Genomic DNA, 22,170 nt, shown 5'->3' with positions numbered 1-22,170 from the left:
AAATTCATTATTGTATTGGAAATAAGTAGTTTTTACACAATAGGTTAAAAGTTCTAAAATTGTACTAACGCTTAGTGTTGTACGTTCTGCCAAATTATCATTATTCTCTAATTTATTTTTAACAATATTTAAAGTTTTGTCAAACTTTAAATATTGTTAAAAAATTAGGAAAAAAAAACAAAGGAACCAATTTCAAAATTACGTAAGCTAAAGGAAAGTGCATTTATAATGTTAAATGAAGATAAATGCTTAGCTACTTGTTCGGTTGACTTTTATAATACATGGATTCCTTTGCTAAAGAGAGAGGTAGATCAGGGTATTCTCAAAATTAATTAATGATTTAAAATTGATATTCATGTATTGTCTATGATTAATTTACACTAGGATCACACCCCTTTAATTTTAAAAAAAGTAACCTTTGAAATTTTTTTTATCTTTAAAAATTTGTCAAACTATTAATAAACCGTCAAATCATATAAAAAAATATATAAAGTATTTTCGAATTAGGAAGAAATTTTGATGAATAGCTGAAAATTTGAAAGATAAGTATATTTTATTTTTAATTTAATTTAATTTAATTTTACTTTAATTACCTTGATAACGGTAGTAGATATAACTACCGAAACGTTGGTTCAAATTAGGTATTTTTTTAAAAAAGTAGGTCTTCTTGTTGTTTTTTATCGTTTTTTAATTGTAATATTCATAACAAAGTTAGGTAGGATATTGAAAAGAAGAAACGAGCTCAGAGATTAATAGATTGAACCTCAGCTCCTAGGTATATATAAAAAAAAAAAATCTATTATACCTCAAGTAAATTATTGTATTTAAAACTTATTGAACTTAAATTAAATTAAATATATCGAACGGTATCGTTACAGATTTAAGTTCATATTTCTTTTAAATACGTGAATAAGTCTATTTTCTTCTTCTTTTCAATTTTTGAGCGTGTGAGATAAAAATTTCTAAATTGATTTTTGCTATAAGTGACATAATACCAAATATAATAAGTAACTCATTATGAGTTCGTCACAACAATACAGATTTTACTTAAATGCTTTATTATTATTATATATCAATTTTAGGAAGAAAATTTTGTTTAAAATCTAAGCTTATTACCTTAAAAAAAAATGGAAACGAGTTAATTATAAACCGTTTTAAATAACATTAGAGGCAATTTTGCAACCTTAGCATCAGTGGTTGCTTCGACTGTTGTAATTAAAATATTTTTTTTATATGGCTTAAAAGTAAGTTCGTGTAATAGTTTTTCTCATTTTTAGTTGGTCCCAAAAATATGAACTTTTTAAATCTTCTCATAGAAAAGGAAACCTTATCTGATAAAAAATGTACAAATCTAAAATGTTTTCCAAGAATATTAAAGATCTTATCGGAGTTCCCAGTGAACTACATTTGACCTACTATTTGCTCCTTTTTTTAATTTCGGTTGTTTTTTACTTTTAAATTTACTATGATAAAAACTATAAATAATATAAACTATAAATAAAAAAATATAAAGAGTAATAGAATGGAATAGGAAATAATTTCAATTAAGTCAATAGCAGTTTCTGGTAATATACATTTTAAATGATCCAATACAGATGGTCATTCCAAAGAGCATCTTAAAAAATACATTTCAAAATTTATTTAAACTAGTTTTAAAATATATAGTGACAGAATCATATTGGCAGTGAACAATAAATTGGGCCCAAGGTATATTGCAAGACTGTGAAATAGCTAAAATAAATTTATGTTACTGCAAAGAATTCTGTATTTTCTAAATGCCAGGTCTTTCAACCACCCAAAATAGCTTATAGTGGTAAAAGTCAACTAACACTTTAATTTTTATGTGTGTGTGAAAAACCTGGGGATTAAATTGCTATCGTGAAATCTGTTTAATTTTTATGTAAAACTAAATTAAGAAATATTCAAGTCACGTAGATTATTTTTGTGCTAAACTAATTAATTTCAAATTGTTAAAAATTAATTTATGAGGCTATAAATAGGCAATTTGAAAGAGTTTTAGTTGGTTAAGGGGCGTTGAAAACTGCTAGAAATATAAAGAGAAAGGAGAACTTAACATAACATCGATTAAAAAAACGTAATATAAAATAGACGCAATATGTTACTATTAGTAACACATACATATTCACATGCATTTTGATCACATAATGGAATAAATTCCTAAGCTACGAAGTGAGCTGGTATTTTCAGCAACAGGAAGCAAGCTTTGTAAGCATCGGACCGCTGGAAAAACTCTTCCCGTATCCAGAGTTCGCATTCCGCAATTGCATCCACGTGAACGGGAACAAATGGCGCGCAAATAAAAGGGTTAAAATTGGCTTAAACTCTGCCTGGTCCGACTTCAAAGGGGACAATTATTATTTGTTTCCATGTGGAACACGGTTTTGGGGTTTTTTTTTTTTCAAAACGTACATACTATAAAGTATGATTCAATTATTGTTTTTTTTGCCAGCGTTGTGATTTGTTTCGTTAAAAATTAATATGTACACTGCTTTTTTGGTAGTTTTTCTACTGTCTGGGTTTGTCATTTAATAATAAAACAGCAAGTTTCCATTTTGAGCTCTTTGAGTGACTAATTGGAAATGAAACATTTAATTTGATTTTTATTTATTTATTCTTTTTTATTTTAGGTAAGTTGACTGCATTATTATATCTAAACATATTCGGCTATAGGTAAGTAACATCATTTACAAATATTTTTATATAACTCAAAACAAAAAAAAATTAATCTTGTAACGATATGTAAAATAAATGGTACTTCGATAAGATACCGCATGTTATGCTGTTAAAAAACGTATAATGTAATATTTATCCTATCTTTCGATCTTTAATTAACAAGGAGAGGAAAAATATTTACGTGCGACGAAATCGCTCGATATCTTGTTACGATATTTTAATTAAATTAACTGTTTTTTATGTAAATGTTTCTCTTTCCTCGGTGCTACACTATTAAAATTCGAAGACCGTTTTTTTTTTAATTTTATGTTAACTTGCATTCTTGTCTCATTTTCTTTTCTTTATGGGATCGGCAAATTAAATGGGATAGTTTCTAAAAATAAACTTCGTTATATTAATTTGTTTGCCCTTGGTATATAAAATTGTGTAAAATATACAGATGAAATAAAAATTATAAACAGTAAGCGTTGATAATAAGAAAATATAGTTACTGTAAAATATACTCACTTTCAAAAAGTTTGCATTGACCCTGTATTGAAGACAAATCAATCCAGATCAATATAATATATAATATATTTTTACGTCCTTTAAAGAGAAACTTCTTGACACTCAAATACCAAATACCATATTTTTTAAAATACCGGGTTTGTCAAAATTGCTCTTACGTTGTTCAGTAGTATTTGGTTAAGGGTATCGCTTACTAGTAGATTATAGCTATCATTTATCGCTAGTAGTTTATAGGCCGAATATGATTTAAAGCAGGGTTATCAGATAGATCTATGAAAATACTGTTGCAGTATAAAGTAAATCCTTTAATTTTAAATTTAAGAAGAATTTAAACTATTTATATTAGTTATTTCGTTATATTAAACTATTTAATTTACTTATATAGTATTAAACTATTACGGCGTTAAGGCATAACTTAATATGATGATAATTATAAGTTATGTTTAACGGTATGTATAATACATGGTTTGATGGTTAGAAATATAAAATTATTTATCGGATGCAATTTCGATATTTATGGTTTGGACAACTTGCTTTTGACATATTGAGTGCATATTGGTTTTTCGACTAATGTTAAACAACTCACATTCAGTAAATCTAATAATATAAGCTAATCAAAACTTTGGTTAAATTGTGACTCTCGTGGTTGAAGTTAAAGAAAAAATGGATACCATGTTTAAAACCCACGTTTATTTTTACAATAAAAACATTAAATTTTAAAAAATATTAAGAAAGGCACATATACGTTTTTAACAATAAATATTTAAGAGTTCTTACCGTACTTAAATTTCGTTGTCCATGTCTTTAATTTTTTAAATATTTTTTGAGGTCTAGACACAATGAAATAATCACATTACAGCACTATTAAATGTTAAATAATACCTTCCACATGGATAAACGTCATAATTACTATGACATGTACTTAGGAAAAATGGGCCGATATTCCTGAAACCTAACAAGAAAAGCATAGATTTGTGTCAGTATCAGTGAAATTAGTTTGTGATTTATGCTTTTGTTTTATGTAGGGCAAATAAATATAAAAAAGGGTCTACTTATATATCTATTAAACTAATTAGAAAAAAAAATTCTTATATTGTTTGATTCTAAACAAGTACATAAATTGATTCTAAAATTACATAAAATCCAGTTATAAAAAAAGTGAACTTGTGCTCTTCTTACCACGGCAGAATAATTTACATATCTTGGATAATAACGGGTACAGATTGCTTCTTCACATATTTTTTTATTCGCATATTGTTTCTTCACATATTTGTGCGAATTTTTTAAGTCTGTTACCGAGGAGTTTATTTACTGCAGACAACAATCAATAATTGGAGTGCCGCGACGCTTTAAAGTTATAAAGCAGCTTATAGCTCTAAGTAGAGTTCGGTGAAAGCAGCGCTATAAAATAATCGTATTGGCTAGCTCAGAATATTTTTAGTATAATAATAAATATTTATTTTCTTCTACCATTTAATAATAAGCTTATTTTACACGCATTTTAAATAGATATTAATACTTAAGATACTTGATAAGTATTGTTTCATTATTCACCAGTTTGGTTATCATAATAATTTTTTATTTTATTAAAAAAAAAACTAAACAGAAAGCGAAACTTAAGTCAATATATTTACCAGTTATATGTTTTTGATGCGTTGCTTGACAACTCTATAAGTTATACAATTAATAAAAATCATTTTAGTATTAAAATTTAGAAAGATTCATGTATCCTGGAGTACATTTAGTAAGTAACTTCAGCTTTTGAGTGGAAAAAATTATGGCTGCGAAGTGACGCCAAAGTGGATATTGGTACTCTTGTTACTAAAAAAACTGCGAAGCAAATATACTGACGTCTACTTAAGCGTCATCGACCGGAGAAAAACACAAAATGTGAATTCATTTTTAGAAAACATGATCTTACCATATTTTGAAGAACTTTCACATGAATATAGATCATCTTTGCTTTGGGCGCATTATTTCATGCTTAAAAGTATGTTGGCATTAAATGATAATTTACAAATTAAAAGTTTTTTGAAACTCACTTCTTTTTTGAAAAGAAAGCCGAAGGGAATAAAATGCGAATCAAGCAAAAACCTTTACTTCCGAGAAAATTAACAAAGTTGTCTATGAGGCACCAAATAAGAATTATCTGGTAATTAAAGTCAGAATTTAAAAAAACACAATCAAGTAATAATCGCTTTATTTTTTTTTTCCAATTTAAAATTGCATTAACTATGGAAAATGCTGGCGCTCACCGTAGTACTGGGTTGCGGCAGATAAAAATAACTGATATTAAGGATCTAGAATCGAGATATTTGGATTTACGATCAGGATTTTTATTCCAAATATCAAGACAAAAACCCTAAGAACATTTACGGTAGATGACATTTTCTATAAAATATGTAAAACTCATAGACTCTCATCACTCATTAGACCTAAAAATCCGTCCTGCCCGAATAATTTATTCCTAAATTATTAAAAAGGAAAATGTACTATCCAGACAATTATCATAAACAAATTGGTTCAAATGGGAAGAAGATCGCATTTTTTTTTAAACCTGCCCAATCCTGAGCTATACACGGGACACACACACTAAGAAGATATTCTTTTTGTAGACGGACCTGGGGATAACTGCCTTAAAAAGACATGGGAAATAAAAATCCACCTCAGTCGCATAAGGCTACATAAACAACCCACTTGTTCCAAATTGTTCTAATATTACTATGAATATTTAAGGAAAAAGCACAGCAAATGGAAAATGTATTAATTATATTATTATAATTCGCTTCTTTGTGGTAATAAATATTTTTAGTATTCATTAAAACAAATATTTAGCAAATTTTTTTGCAATAATTTGTTAAAAGCAAACTGTTTTTACAGAAAGCTTGAAAATGTGAATGCAAATATCACTAAATAATTTCACCTATGATCTTATTTAAAAAAATATATATTTTATTTAAGTTATATGCAGATTTTTGGGCACCTTGTATAAATTTCGTACAAAAAGTATCGCATGATTACAACAGTCGCCTGCGGCTCGTGTCTCAAAATTCATTTTCGTAAGTAATAGCTGGCATTACATGCTCAAAAAATAATATATTACTACCGAACAATAATTAAGAAATACATGGAGTTTGAAGTATATAAGGGTTGTTTAAAATTTCATTGAATTAATCAAATAATAAATAAACAGTTTAATCCAAATATTTTAATGAAATGTTAATAGGTGAATAAAATGAATGTTAATCACGTACGTTAGTTAACTCGGTTAATTAGAACTAAATTTTTCAAAAGCCGGTCTTGGTAGTGCAGCACACCTAGTGAATTCTGCTCTTTAGTACCACCCCAACAAGAGAAATAAGTTTTATGTGGGGAAACCGCAAAGTCAAGTCATAAAAATTACTTTAAAAGCTAAAATCCAAATTTAAAATGAAATAAAAATTACGTGGGATATAATTTGTTCTAACAAGGGTATCGCAAATACCCAGAGTTTTATTACTACATTAATACTTAAAATCTGTACCTATTACTAATCAGCAACTCAGTTATATGTTTAAATACTAAAATTTTTCTAAAATACTTTCTTTTAAGGTAATTGTCAAATAAATTTAACTAAGTCTTACGGGAAGAAAATCTTACATTAGTCATGTCACAAACTTTTAGATAAGAATCCTAAAAACTAACAATTCTTTGATAATAGATAGACCTTAATTTACAATCAGGCATAGTTTATAACATAGTTTATTTCTGCGAAAATTAACAACACCTATACATTCTTAGTCTCATCTTGGTAGTCAGTTCATTACGTCTAATTTATATTTTCTAAAAATCTGCTCTTTCTAAATATATTCAGGTATTATTAATTTACATTTCTAAATACTGTTTAGTTTACTGTATTATTACTATTTGTAATCTTGCTACTTTTTCACTTAGAAAAAATGTATAATATAAAGATACCCGTGATTCGGAAACTGAAACTAATTTTCAATTCTTTTTTTCCGGATATCCTATCAGCATTGTTTTAGATCGTTTAGTTTCATCAGGTATTCTCGTGTCAGCTTTTAGCCATGCCACCACATCTTAGGGCTGTCTGTTAATCTAACAGGCCTAAGTTCTTATTTTTATAAAAGGCAAAAACACAAAATCTACAGCATCACAAATACATTTAATAAAATGACAAAGGTTACATGTTTCGCTCGACTAGAGCATCATCAAACCTAAATAATAATTAAGATCATGTAACCTGAAAAAAGGAAAATTCAACAAAAACTGACCATAACATACACAAAACACCTAACATATAAATAATTGTTATTTGAATAATAATATACCAACACCTAACATATAAATAATAATTATTTGTGATGCTGTAGATTTTGTGTTTTTACCTTTTATAAAAGTGTATGACCAGCATCTTTAGAATAATGGATGAATTTTTCGAGCTAAGTTCTTATTATGTGTTACATCTTTTTTGATTAAAAATACCTAAATACATATTCCAACTTAAGTACTTAATGCCTATAATAATCTTATAAAACCGCATTTGCTTGTACCGAAAGACCTCGACTTTATAATACAACAAACAAAATGTAATCCTTACAAAATTTATTTAAGTATGATGCATGATCCAGACTAATTTCCCTAACACTTTTGTAATCTTATACGCGAGAAAATTTAGGTTAATCCTTATATTAATTTTTTGGGTGCACGCAATATCCCCATTGGCCATACTAAAATTGAGGTAAAAATGTGCATAAAGCCTCGCGCAAACAAAATTATTTTTAAGAGGTAAAGTTTGCTTTATTATACAGTGCCTAATGATTTTGCTTTTAAGTTGTGTGTGCCTTTTATGTCGTATTAACTTTCTTAAAAGAAAAACGTCTATTTTACCCATAGCTTTTGCTTTTACAGTTTTTCTTTAAAGTGTCTATACAATATCCTTTTTTTAACATGATTCTAACTTTTGCTCTTCCTTTGCATATACACGTCTATATGCATCGCTTCGAAACAACCAAACATACTACGAATAAAAGCTTCTTTTTAAAAAGTTTTGCTAAAAGCGCTGGGAAAGTTTAAGCTGCAAAGCGTTTCTGAATGGTTCTTTTACTGCTAGATTTTAGAAATATAGCTGTTAAGATATGCTACCAGAATGAGATAAGTTTTAACAAGATTTTTAAATTTTTTCTTGAGTATAATGAAAGTTTACGGGCTGTGAACCAGTGTAGGTTAAAGTACGTTCTGAAAATTGTCTCCTTACTTATATTTTTAATTGAAAAATAATTATTAGATAAAGCAATGAAAAAGTATTAAGAAATAAGTAAGAGTAGGATTCACAAGCAGTGCATCGTTTTAAATTTTATTTTTTTGGAAATCTATAGTTATCTAGTTATATCTAAATTAATTTTTTCTATTTTATCTGCTATTTATATTATTTTAATATAATATTTCAAGAAAATAATAGATTAAAAAACTCAGATATTTATTTATAATGGTCTTTCGAAAGTGCTTGACGTGCTCACTTGCTTACTTATACTCAAAGTATAAAAATTGTATTGTTTATAAATTGTTAGAGATTACTTTCTTAGAAGAACGTTCTTTCTGGTCCTGGGCATTTACAATGATATGATGCCGCCTAATTCACATATTCTAATTGTTTAATTCCATTTTATATAGGCATGATGACTTTTAAGTATTTTCTATTTAGCTCAATAATAGTGTCAAATTTCTACTGTAAGTATTGGTAAGAGAAACCGTAAAAGCATTTATATGTATTGTTAATAGAATACACTTTTTTTAAATATGATTTCTTATGATGGAGTTTTGCTGGTTTTGCATTTAATCAATAAAAAGAATTAAACTCAAAAACACAATATACATTATAGCCCTACTATACAACCAAAATATAGTGTGGTGTGTTCGATTGTAAACACGGGTTATTTTACTTTTAGTTATATTTTTAGATTATAGTTTATATTCCTTTTAACCTTCTTAATTATGTCGTTCACATATTAAATTCTGAGCAGCTTTCAGTTAACTTGAGACATAAACATACAATCATTTCACCTCCGCTTCAAATGCACCGACTATCGTGATATTTTCACTGTAAGTTGGAAGCTAATTCATAGCTATTCCATACTAAAGTGACATGTATCATGTACCTTAGGGTCACTCAAAACGGTAGTTAAACAAAGTTCGGTTGGCTTTGGAACACTCAGTACATATGTAATAAAACCATTAATGGGTATGGAAAACTATAAAAATATACATTACGTTTTCGAATAACCGCTTATTTCTACCAAGAGTATGTTTTTTTTCATTATTTGAAATTTATCTAATTAAGTAATAAAATTTGGCAAATAAATATTTTTTTGGAGATTTCTTAAGAGTTAGATTTCTTTCAACTTTTCTACAGATAAATCGTGTCTGAGAAAATATTTTATTTTTTTTTAAATAATTTCACAATATTATTTATATAATACTTTCATTTCAAAACAAAACACCCTGAATAACATATATTTATATTTTACGAAGTCAATCACTTGTCAATCACCCCCTCGCCTCCAGCTAACCTCACTTTGATATGTCAAATGGGAGCCCTCTTCGTATGACACATCGTTGTAACCAGCATTAGAATGTCTACTCAACAGTGTCAAAAAAATGAAATCATTTGACTTACCAGCGAATATTGAGCTAAAATGTCTGGTAATAATGATTATTTTATCGATGTCATAAGTTAGTATTTCAAATGGCGATCCTATAGTGTGATACATCATTTTAAAGGGTATACAATCTACCACCTAACAGCGTATAAAAAATTGAAGTTTATAAACTTATAAACCGTAAGGGTGTAAAAAGATTTTTCAAAAATAAACAATTTAATCAGTTTATAGTTTATTTTATTAAGTGCTCAAAGTGTGGTACATTATTCACGAAACAATAATAAAATCTGTTTTGAAACACCTCATGAACTTATTGAAGCAAGTGTTTGTCCGCTATTATCTCTACCTACGCGAGGAATTCGCATTAGTATTTTCAGGTGGAGTTTTAAAAACTTATTTGCTTTTTAAATACCTCTAAATGAAAAAATCTAGTGGTGTTAAGTCTGGCGATCGTGCCGGTCATTCAACTGCACCAAGCCAGTGAATCCACATCCCTGGAAACCGTTCATTAAGCCACTTTCGAACTGTCAAAGCGTAGTATGGAGCAGAACTCCATTTTCTTGGAAATACAAATTATCGTTTTGTATCTAACACCATTTTTATCGTGATTTTCCAAAAATTGGACATTTGAAGGATATATTGTATTTTCGAGGAGATCTAAATAAATTTGTCCAATTAACTTTTTTTCCAAGAAAATAGCCTGATGATTTCGTTACCATTACTTCCTGCACATATATACTCAAGATCCTCTCGGAAAACCTGCGGAATTTCATTATCTTAGTATCTACAGTTATGCAGGTTCACCATTCTATTTAGAGAAAAATTGACTTGTCACTGAAGCAGATGTTTCCTAAATGGGGATCCTCGTCACATCAGTCGCTGGCACAGTTTGCAAAACTCAATTCTCCTATCAAAATCGTCTTTACCTAGTTGTTAAAGAATTTGAATTTTGAAGGATTTTTTTGTTATAATTTTGTATACAGAACCTGTTAAAATATTAGTTAGCTCTGTGACTTTGGGGATAGATAATGTTGAATCGATTGTGAATTGTCCCAGTACCTCAATTTGACGTGCTTCATTAACAAGCATTTCCTCAGTACACTTTTTATTGCAGATCACATTTCCTCCATCCTCCTTAACGATTCTAGTACATATTCATGTCCTATGTTCTTGTCTGGATCTCTGTCATTAAATGACGTGGCGGTTCTATGAGCGCACCGATCTTCAGCGCCATAAAGAAAAATAATTTCTATTCTTTCGGCTAGTATATACGCCATTTTAAATTATTCGCTGAACTGAGCGTCAGAATGTCAATTTTAACAACAAACTGGATTTTAAACGTATTAAAAATGCTAGTTACTGCAGTGTTATTTTTGAACCTATTAGATTTTGCAAAGAATACTGATCAAATAAATACAACAAATGTTATATTGCAAAAAATTTAGAAGAACTTCAAAATAGCCTGAGTTTTTTTCGCAAATAATAGATATATATTTTAATAGAAAATATTTGGAATTAATGAACTGTTTATTACTATAGATTTTTACTGGTAAATTGCTTTAACTTGCATCATTTTTTTCGCAACGTAAGATGAAAAATTGTTTGCCATTTAAAATAATGTGTGATACTATGAGGCAACCATTTGACCTATTAAAGCTTAAGTTGATAAAGTATATTTTATTATTACACATTTTTGCTTACTGTTCGCTTATTGTCGCTATCCATCTAAATTGAGATGTTTTTTTATTATTGAGCGTGGTTCGTTTTGAAATGAAAGCACATACAATTTTACTTTTTGCAACAGAGATTGTTCTTATTTTCGGTACTTATTATATTCATGAATAAGACTACATGCTGCAAGCAGATCTTTAAGTCTTTGTTGTTCGGTATAAGTAGTGTGTAATACGCTTAGTACTCAAAAGAACTCTGAACGTTGAAAGGGTAGAATTAATATTGCCTTGTTGTGAGCAAACAAACTGCCGATAGTTTAGCAGTTTGTTTTGTTTGCTGCAATGATGCTAAATATCTATGTAGCAATGGCAAAAAAAAAACACTTCATAATATCATAAAAATTACTCACTTATTTTGACAGGCACAAAACAATGCTAGTGTTCCTCTTTAATGAAATATGAAGAATTTAATGAAATATATTTTTATGGAAAATGCTTTTATGGAAAGTTTTTGTTATTCTACGTTTATGATGACAGTATCATGATGTTATGACAATATCGGTATTCACTTGTGAAAAGATCGGCTTGAATCAGCCGTTTTACAAGTCGACATTTTGCAAGATGACATCAGCTTTTGCTTGCGGTGTTGCTATTTCAAATTTTTTAGAAGCGGTTATAGAAATAAGAATATTATTAACTTTTGTTTGCTTTCAAGTTTCATGTTACTTTGCGCTTAAAATAAGATATATCTATTTCTACTTTTTATTTTTAATCCAAAATCTAACACCAATAAGTTAAATTAACATTATTATATGCGTTAATATAAAGCCAAAAATTTCCTCTCGAAAATGTGTGTAAACTTGACGACAGAGAATTGCTTACAAACAGATTCATCGAACACTTCTCTTGCCCCTATGCACATTTTGAACTCAAACAAAGTTGTTGTTTACTAATTCTAGTCTTGTGAAGTGCTACGACTTGGTAAACACTATAAGCATACGACTTACGGTCCAGAAGACCTTCACGAGTTCCTAGCAGTTAGCAAAATGTAGAAACCTGTTGTTTAATTATGAACATTGATTATTACGTTTAAAAATTTGAAGGAAAGGAAACCATCAAAATAATACAGCGCTAAGTAAAAAAACATATGGCACATTCGATAAAAACGGTTTTAAAGTTTTAAATCAATAATATTTTAATATTGCTTTTCAACAAACATTTTTGAGTATATCTTAAAAGTAAAGATTTAATCTGATAACATAGTAATAAAATCTGATATCATCTAACAGAATTATATTTTTTACAGAGGACTACTAATGCTGCAAGCATATAAGATTTTTTTTTACAAATATAACTGACAATTTTTTTACAACCGTAATTTTAAAATAAAATTTAAACTAAGCCTTGTGAGGCGGTCCCTAATACATTATTTATTCGATGTAGTGTTATAAAAACACTTTAAAAATGTAAAAATTTATTACAATTAAGATTTTATTATTTGTAAATACTTGCCGATAACTCAAGATAACTTTAAGCTTTATATAGGGTGTCCCGGAAAATGTAGGAAATCTCTTGGATTCCGGTAGAAGATAAAAAAATAATATGGAACTTTCCTACAGATAGGGCTATTTAAAGACGCCGCTGGAAATCGGTTTTGTTGAATAACTTTTGAAGTACTTGGTATAATTTAATAAAAAAATTTACGTGATCAACTTTTATATATAATTTCCATGTTTATTTTACCAGAGGTCGACTAGGTTGTACATTACAATGCTTACATTTTTAACACCTAGTATGATTAAACCTCTAAAATAATAAATATGGATATAATATTATAGATAATATGGTTGTAAAATCATTAATTAAACTAGATTATTGATATTAGGCGATTTAAAGTTTTAGATAAAATAGAATTAAAATAATGTTTATACAGTTTTATTGAAAAATATTTATTAATTACAAATTTTTCAGTTCAAAATATGATTTTGTTATAATAACTCAATAGTGAAAATTATAAAATTTAATAGTTAATATTTATTAAATGTAAAACTATTATAAATTATCAAATAAATGTTCTTTTACTTTGATTTCCTCGAAGATTACAAAGAGTTAAAATATACAGGTTGTTCTATTCAAAAAAAGTTATTACCGCCTTCAGTAAACCGATAATATTTAAATAATTATACAAATTATTTAAATTTAAAAAAGTTTCTTTGACAGCATTATCAGTTGACTATGATTATCGTTGATCCGGCAAAGTTAAATATGTTTAAAATATTTTTTAACACCCTTTTTAAATTTAAAAGAGTTAAAACGTGACGATAAAATATGAAACCAATATTTTTTGTTAACAATTAAAAAGCTTAATACAATTTTGTTTGACACCTAATATTACATTATACGATCTAAAGTAATATCAAAAAACTAACTAACTAAATTATGTATGTTTTATGCTTTTATTTACATCTTTTGCAACATATCATGATAATATTATCGAATTTTATAGAGGGAAATTAACTCGTAAAATCATAACAAATTTCATAATTAACATACCGAAAGCACTTACTAAATTTAAACATCAAATACTGAATATTATACAAAATACCGAATATGATACAAATGGCAGTGCAAAATCATTTCAAGTGGACATCCGCCTCCATATGAAATATGAGCTTAAATTAAAATTAGGTTTCCACTTCAGTTTGTTTTCGGCGCAATTTATTGTTTTGCAGTTGGAAACTGTGGAATTTGGATACTTTTACGAACCGTAATTTTAAAATAAAATTTAAAAAAAAGCCTTGTGAGGCGGTGCCTAATACATTATATAATCGATGTAGTGTTATAAAAATCTAGACAAAGGTAAAACAAAACTATATCATCAACCCCCGAAGCGAAGTTTGTGATAAATATCCTAACAAGAAATAAAATATGTCTTGCAAAACTTGGAACAGGGACCAGCAACTAATTACAAGGAGAGCCGGCAAGACAGCCCATTTTTCAAACCGTATTGTTATGAACTACGCCCTGCTAATCCCTCAACTTTCTGCCTGTATGCTAATTTTCTTATGGCGATTAAGTTTTCACATTAATCTGGAGTGGATGGAAAATATAGGAAAGGAGCACGAGGCTAGACGTATCCGGTTTTCAATAGATCATTTTGCTTTCTTTTGTAAAAGGCTTTTTAGTTGTCTATATTAATCAGTCTCATTTTTAAATCAATCAATCTTACTTGTTTTTTTCCTATATTATTAAAATAACTTGGTAATATGACCTACATAAATAACAATAAAATACTGAATCTCATTGATAATATTTTGTAATGTATTGAATATTAAATATATTTTTTTATTTATTAAAAAAAAACAATTTTAAATTTTCTTGGTGATAACCAAGTAAATATATTTTAACTATATTTTTTTTTTAATTTCGAGCTTACCTTATTAAAAAAAACTTCATAGTTTTATTTTTTACATATATGCACAAAGTTAAGATCAATATTTGATGTGGTGCAATACACAATTTATTTTTGGCGTGGCATAACCACATCCTAATTTCAATGGCAAGATTTAACTTCTTACAAACGAAAGTAATTGATTACCAAAAATTTAATTTAATATATACTTTTATATTTATGAAAAAATATAATATGTGCATATTTATAGGCTGGTAAGGCAATATCTAAAAACAAACTCTTAACTGGATACCATAAACGTGGCAGCCAAAAACTTGGCCTGCAACAAGTCCAGGTTTTAAGTTATTAGATGTTTGTATACGAAAAATGTTGTATATGAAAATCCGATAAATACGAGAAAGTCGACAGTCGAATCATTTCGAAACAGTATCTTTAATTTAAAGATCTGTCATTCTTTTAAGCAAACAATTAATGTTTAAAATAAAATGTATGGAAGTTAGATCAAGTATTTGATGAATGAAATGTAAATAACTTAAATCATTAGTTTTATATTTCAAGTATTTTATTATTTAAACTCAAGAACAGTTATGAAACTTTAGTAAACCGCACTATAGTAATATTTATAAGGAGTCTCGTTTTTAAGCCTTAATGATTGAAGAATGTACACTTTAAATACAAAAAGAAATAAAACCAAATTTAAAAAATATTAAGTTTTTTAAGGAAAATGGCGCACTTGACCTTTTCTATAAGATTTATTATTAGAATAGAAAAATTTTACCTAATTTTATTTTTAAGTTTTAGCTTAAGACCGTAAATGGGAATCGGAACGAGAATTAAAAAAAAAAACAATGTAATGTAATGTATTTAATATTTTTTTCTAAAAATCTCAAAAAACCCTGGTTTACTCAGATGGTCTATATGGCAGAGTACTAAATAATATAATTAAAATAATTTGCTACAACCTTTCGTTTTTAAATAATAAATCAGTTGTAAATGGAGAGTTTTAAAATTTCCTATATATAAAAAGAAAAGGGCAAAATTTTATAAATTAAACCTCAGACCTATGTTTGTTCAAAGCTAACTCTCTAAGATATTTGAGTTGTACTATTGATACTAAATTTTTGTCTTAAAAACGTGGTGACCTTTTAAATAAATTTTAAAATGGATTTAGCAAAAATAAGTCTACTTGCATAGCTATCAAGCTGTGCCTGTAACTTGTTTATGATGTAAATACCATTGGATTACATAAGATACTCTTAACTGGACTAAAACATATTAGCGAGAAAGGCAGAGTTGTTACTGATCATTCTGATCTAGTATTCCCCAGAAATCAATCTGGGTTCTTTATTTTGAGTGATTGAGAATTGCCAAACTCAGAAAATTGTTACTATGTGTCAAGTAAATTTAATGGATTGTCCGAAATATTAGCAAAACCATATTTCGCAATAGTTTATTAAAAACACTATTATAAATTACGATTGTCTGGTAAATCTAGAAGGATTGCTTAAAATTATCTGAATTTCTGAAGATTCATTTTTATTAAATATGGAAGTCTGTTGCAAAGAGGTGCACAAAACAAAATAACTAATAATATTTCTGGTTAAAGATAATAGAAGAAGACAAAAATCAAAAGAAAAAAATCTGATGAAATTGAAGATTGCCTAAAAAACAGAACATTTTGACAGATGAAAATGAACTAAACTTGACATTCATAAAAACCACCCAGTAACAAAATTGGAACAGTCTTCAAAGATCTTAGCATACCAAGATGCTGCAAGTGTCAAGAGTTCTTTTACAAGAACATAAATTGTAACAAACGACTTGCATTTGCCGAATGTAGTACTGAACATGGTGCTACAAAATATTTCAATAATTTTAAAAAATATAGAAACTGTGTTTACTCCAACAAAAACTTTTTAACAAAATATGGTCATGATGTTGATGACATGGGTTGTCACCTATCAATGCAACTTAAGCTATTTAAAAAATAAAATTGATTATGGATCATAATATTGCATACAGATCAAGAGATAATTTTAATAGAACTTGAATATTTACCTGATGCAGAAAGAACGGAGCAGTTGGTGGAATTGGAAGCATTACTTTAGGAAATTAGTAAAACGCCTAGGTTATTAAACATTGTACAATTGAAAATCAGAAGTGCGAAACATTCTTGGAGAGGTTGTATTGACTGTATATTTTAAAAATCTGGCTGCACATCTCAGAATAAAGACACAATAAGGTATGATACTAGAATTTGAATTAACCATTTTTTATTAATAATAGGTCACAACGGCTTTTTCTTAATTTTGAAGCTGATATTATAACTCATATATCTTCTTAAAGACCAATAGCTCCAGGACAATACAGGAAAAGATGAAATATCAGTACAATGATTACATGTCATTTAAATGTAAATACAACCTTGGCATACATCATTAATTTAATGTTTAGAAGTGGCAAAGTTCCATCTCATTTTAAGGCTTGAGTTATCACCCCAATACATAAATCAGGACCTGCAGATAAAATGCAAAACTAATAAGACTTATATAAGTAATGGTAAGTATATTAGTAAGGTACATGGGTAGTACAAATGAGACCAAATTGAGGCCGATTCAGATTACCGAAAACTAAGTCCTAAAAGCAAATCACAAGAAAAGTAAATTATATATTACTAATTTATTGCATAATAAGGGGATTTTTAAGTTACAAGAAATATACATTTTGGTAACTTGTATTTTAAAGCATAAACAAGTAATGTCACAGCCACCAGACAAAAATAAATGTAAATAAATACTTAATTTTCCAAACAGCTTTAAAACATATAATTTAAAATCCTTTGATTATTTGACAAAAAAAGTTGTATATTGCCACTATCAATAGAAACATTAATAGAGTTAACAATTTTCGTAATATGTGTAGGATAGGTATTTAGGAATGCACAAATATTGGAACAAGCACTTGAATGATATTTAATGTGTAGGGATGACTTGTTTCGTTTCCTTATTTATAGTAATTTATTTAGAATTGATTTATTGTGAAATGCATTTATTTCATTTTAATTTTCATAGTTAAGAATCTATTTAATTATTGAAAAATTGACGTTTTGTACATACTTATAGATATTTAGGTATCTAGGTGCAATAACAAATTTAAACAAATTATAAGTCATTAAAATTAATTAGCTATTATTTTTTTAAGAATTTCGTAATATAGTATTGTATTGTATTGTTGATTACAAAATTAACTTAATAGAATCATACTGATATATGCTAAGAAAAAAAAGTTTCTTTTTATTTTTTAATTAGGCTGTTGAGAAATAGCGTTGATATAGACTTAATACAAATAATTTACTACAAACTTGTGCAGTCTACTCTGCAGTATGGTATAATCTTTTGAGGTCATTTAGTAAAAAGATTTTATAATGTATGGAAAATATAATGCCAACCATAGCTAATTAGATATTTTTTTTAAATATAACTTTTTTGCCCTTGCTTATATATGTATGCACCACTTGATATTCTTGATTAATAGAAAAAAATAATTTTAAGAAACACCAGTATTCTACAAAAGAGGTACGGAATTTGATGCTACCCTACTGTAGCTTGTCTGTGGGCTTATCACCTTCATGCATTAAGGTACAATGTCTAGATCCAATGAAATCTTTAATAAAAAAAAGAATAACTTACTGTAATCGGATGTTGAACATGAAATTTTTATTGTTAGTCTACACTAGAGTGTAAAACTTTAGACATTGTTGGTAGCATCTTTATATACTCATATTTTAAGCTTAGAATTATTTATGTTAATAATCCATAGTGTATTCAAATTTGGATTAAAATTATCAGTGATGTCAAACTGTTTATATATTTTAGCGTCATACAAGTTGAACTTTTAAAATAACATAAAAAATATTGCGCAAATAATATAACTGAAAATTACAGCAAATTTAATATATTTCTTATTTTATTAATATAAATTGACCCTGTATTGTGATCCTTGTCCAGTATGACCTTTGTAAAAGAGATTTTTTTCTTGGTGCTCTTAACTCAAAAGTTTTAGCTCCTGTCCTAAAGTCTAAATTTACCTTAGACGGATGTCATGTAAACTAGGCATTTGTAAAAATAGGTTGCGTTTTATATCTGACAATTTACAAGTTTTACTACTTAGTATGGCCCAATCACGCATATTTAGTTAATTTATCTCGGTCAGTTATCGCACTAATGGTCCGCAAAACGATAACGGTAAAGTGGTTGTCGTGTGAGTTATGAATATATTTTAATATAAATGTTTGCAAAAATATTAATAATTGTAAGTATAACATTTTATAAGGGGGTTTATTAGATTTTTTAAATATTATTTTAATATGGATATCATTTTTTCACACTGACATTTTGCAGGCAAAATAAAAAAACATTCTCTGCAGATCTAGGCAGAGTTTACGTTAGTATAATTATTCAGCAAATCATTATAGATAATCAATTCTAACAATTCTTAAAAAGACAATTCAGTACATTACAGTAAATGCACAATTATAGTACATTTCCTATAACAGAAATTTATATTCTAATAAAATCTTTACATAGATATGGTTGGCTTTATATTTTATACCGGATCTGCTTGACAAAAATCGAACATTGAATAGTCGCTTTAAAGATACTCTCTTAAGCTACTATACTAAAATGGGCCGTGTGCCTTATAAATAAAATTGAAATAACCCGCAATCTGTAAACTTTAAACTGATCATTTGAGCGGCTGTCACAGACACGCGAGTACATCTGAATGACGGAAAAAGAGAATTTTGATTTGAAATTTTTTTTTTCTCAACAAAACAACGATAGATTTCACGCTTATTTTTCCTCTACTTATGATGCTTTGATGACTATGGGCAACTAGGAGACTTGACTTACACACAGAGTAAAGCAATCATTTTCTATCGGGCGTAAGGGTCGTTGTGTAACAGATTTTTTTTTTATTTCAGAGGTACTTCCATCTCGAAACTAAAAAGCGCACTAATGCTCTTGCTTTTTTTGCCATGGTTTGCCTGCTGGGTTAAAAGCAATGTAACTTTTTTGCCCTTGTTCTTTGAGCAGTATTATAGTTTGTTAAAACAGGTCATGACTTATTTGCAGCTATTCATATTAACCTTTGCCTTAGGTGGCCTTTAAAAATCCAGTTTCTTGATAGTTTGTGTCTCGATCCTGGTTGCTTCTCTTCACTCCTTGCTTTCCCCTTGAAATTTCTATGTTTGTAAAATTCTACTGCTTCACAGAGTAGTCCAGTAAAATACTAATTGGCAGACGCCATTAATTTTACACAACCTTAATTAGTATTAAAGGATTTACGAAACGAATAGAGTATTTGTTGATTCTTCCGTGTTAATATTTTATAATTAAAAAATTTTTTACTTAGAAATATAACTTCCTTATTAGTTTTTACTAAGCAGCTAATAGCCTAAAACAGCACGACACGCTATTACTCTCTCGGCTACGCAAATGTTGATATGCTCCCTGCAGGGGACGAATTAGAAAAAATCTAGAAAAAGGTGTAAAAAGAAAATTAAACACGTTTAGTCACGGAATGCTTGTCTGATTACGATCGTAAACTTTTTTCCTGAAGTTTATAAACGTGTACACATAAAGTGCTATCAACTGGGGCGGATCTAGAGCTGTAAAATGTTTGATAAACATAAATGCGCAAATGGCTGTTTTATAACCACCAATGCAAGTCTGTTATTTCCTATTTATCATTTAAAATACATAATTTAGTGCTTATTAGAAATTTAAAAAGCTATAGGTTATAAGAATATTATTAAAAGAATATGATATAACGTAAGGAATAGACATACGAGTAAATATTAATAGTTTGTAATGCAAAAACTCCCTAAGATGTATATTCCAAACGCGATCGGTAGGGCCTATGATGATTGTTTACAATTAAAAAATCCATTCAAAACGCATTCGCCTCAATTAAGTCAATTTGACTGGAGCGCTTGATTGAATTAAAGGTGCTCGTCAGGATTAAGTTGCCGTCCGTAATTGCGTTATTATTATTCAGAGCATGCCACTCTTTTAAAATGGAAAATAGGTATACTGGTTAATACGGACATAAAGTGTGGTCATTCTTATGTGGAACGTTTTGGTTATTTTTTTATGCCCTCTCGCATAAGTTTTAATCAAGCTGGTAGTACCTAGAACTTTCAACACCCACGTTGTCTACAATAGGATGGTATACTGGATTATTATACGTGTATATTTTCTTTATTTAATGGAAGATAAGCTTAGAACATTTTAGTATGGTTGTTTAAAATTTGTCAATCAGATTAGATCTTTTGTTTTATGCAAAAAAGTAACTTTCAGCATAATTGAAAATAAGAAAGTACTTCATCGAGAACCACTTGGAGTTTAGAATATACGTTTAATTTTATTTTGAATTAGAATCAATTAATTAATAATTTACGAGAGCATCTGCAAAATTAAAAATAATATTATTCTAAAAAGATATGTAGAAAAAGCGAATAATTAAGACAAATTAGAGATACGATACGAGGCAGCCATATGTACATTCTGACATTTTATGAGATAAGCAGATAAAGTAAATTATGTTCTTTTAAATTATGTATAAAATTAGAATAAAATATTTAAATCTTTTCATTTATTTTTCTCGAAAAAGACCAAGTTAATTTCTTACCTTATATCCATAACATCATATTTTTAAAATTGTTCCTATTAAAAATTTAAAAAAATGGCTTAAAAGCATTTTAAATCAAAAAAATGATTTTATAATCAAAATGACGCGTTAGCGACTCGTAGAAATTTCCTTAAGAAAGTTCCTATTTAACTCCTTCAAAATCCTCAGCTCGAACACCATTATCCTTGTTTCAAGGCTTAATTGTAGCCCCAACTCAATTTTAACTCAATAATTCTCCGCGAGTAAACTCTAAATTTTGCCCGCGGTTTTACATAGAGAAGTACAGAAGGCATTGCTAAAAGGATATAGTTCGGTGAACATTGAGAGCACCCTCTTGCATACTAAACAACTTTAAGAAACTATTCGGAGCCCCGCATTCCGCTTGTTTTTGCTGTATGGTTAGCGTTTTCTAAAGGCGATGGTAATTGCTGAAGAATTTGCCGGCAAACTTAATTTGGACTGCAGTACAAAAGTGCGCAAATTGGCGAAGAGGGTAGGAAAACTCATAAGGGCGACGTCACGTAAGTATATAAGAATT

General features: G+C 28.3%; 1 protein-coding gene across 8 annotated transcripts in view; it reads left to right on the top strand.

The window, feature by feature from the left end:
* Positions 1-22,170, top strand: part of LOC126734374 (protein slit) — a 524,120-nt gene that overhangs the window by 424,165 nt on the left and 77,785 nt on the right. Inside the window, exon 1 of one of the 8 annotated variants that reach the window (XM_050437972.1) lies at positions 1,623-2,691. The exons of the other annotated variants lie outside the window; for them this stretch is intronic. The gene's annotated coding sequence lies outside the window, so the exon portion shown is untranslated. Of the gene's footprint in view, positions 1-1,622; positions 2,692-22,170 lie in introns of those variants that run through there. 8 annotated transcript variants of the gene reach the window in all.

The sequence above is a fragment of the Anthonomus grandis genome, chromosome 3, assembly GCF_022605725.1.
Source record: "Anthonomus grandis grandis chromosome 3, icAntGran1.3, whole genome shotgun sequence".
NCBI classification, from domain to species: domain Eukaryota; kingdom Metazoa; phylum Arthropoda; class Insecta; order Coleoptera; family Curculionidae; genus Anthonomus; species Anthonomus grandis.
This window is presented reverse-complemented; position numbering and strand designations above follow the sequence as displayed.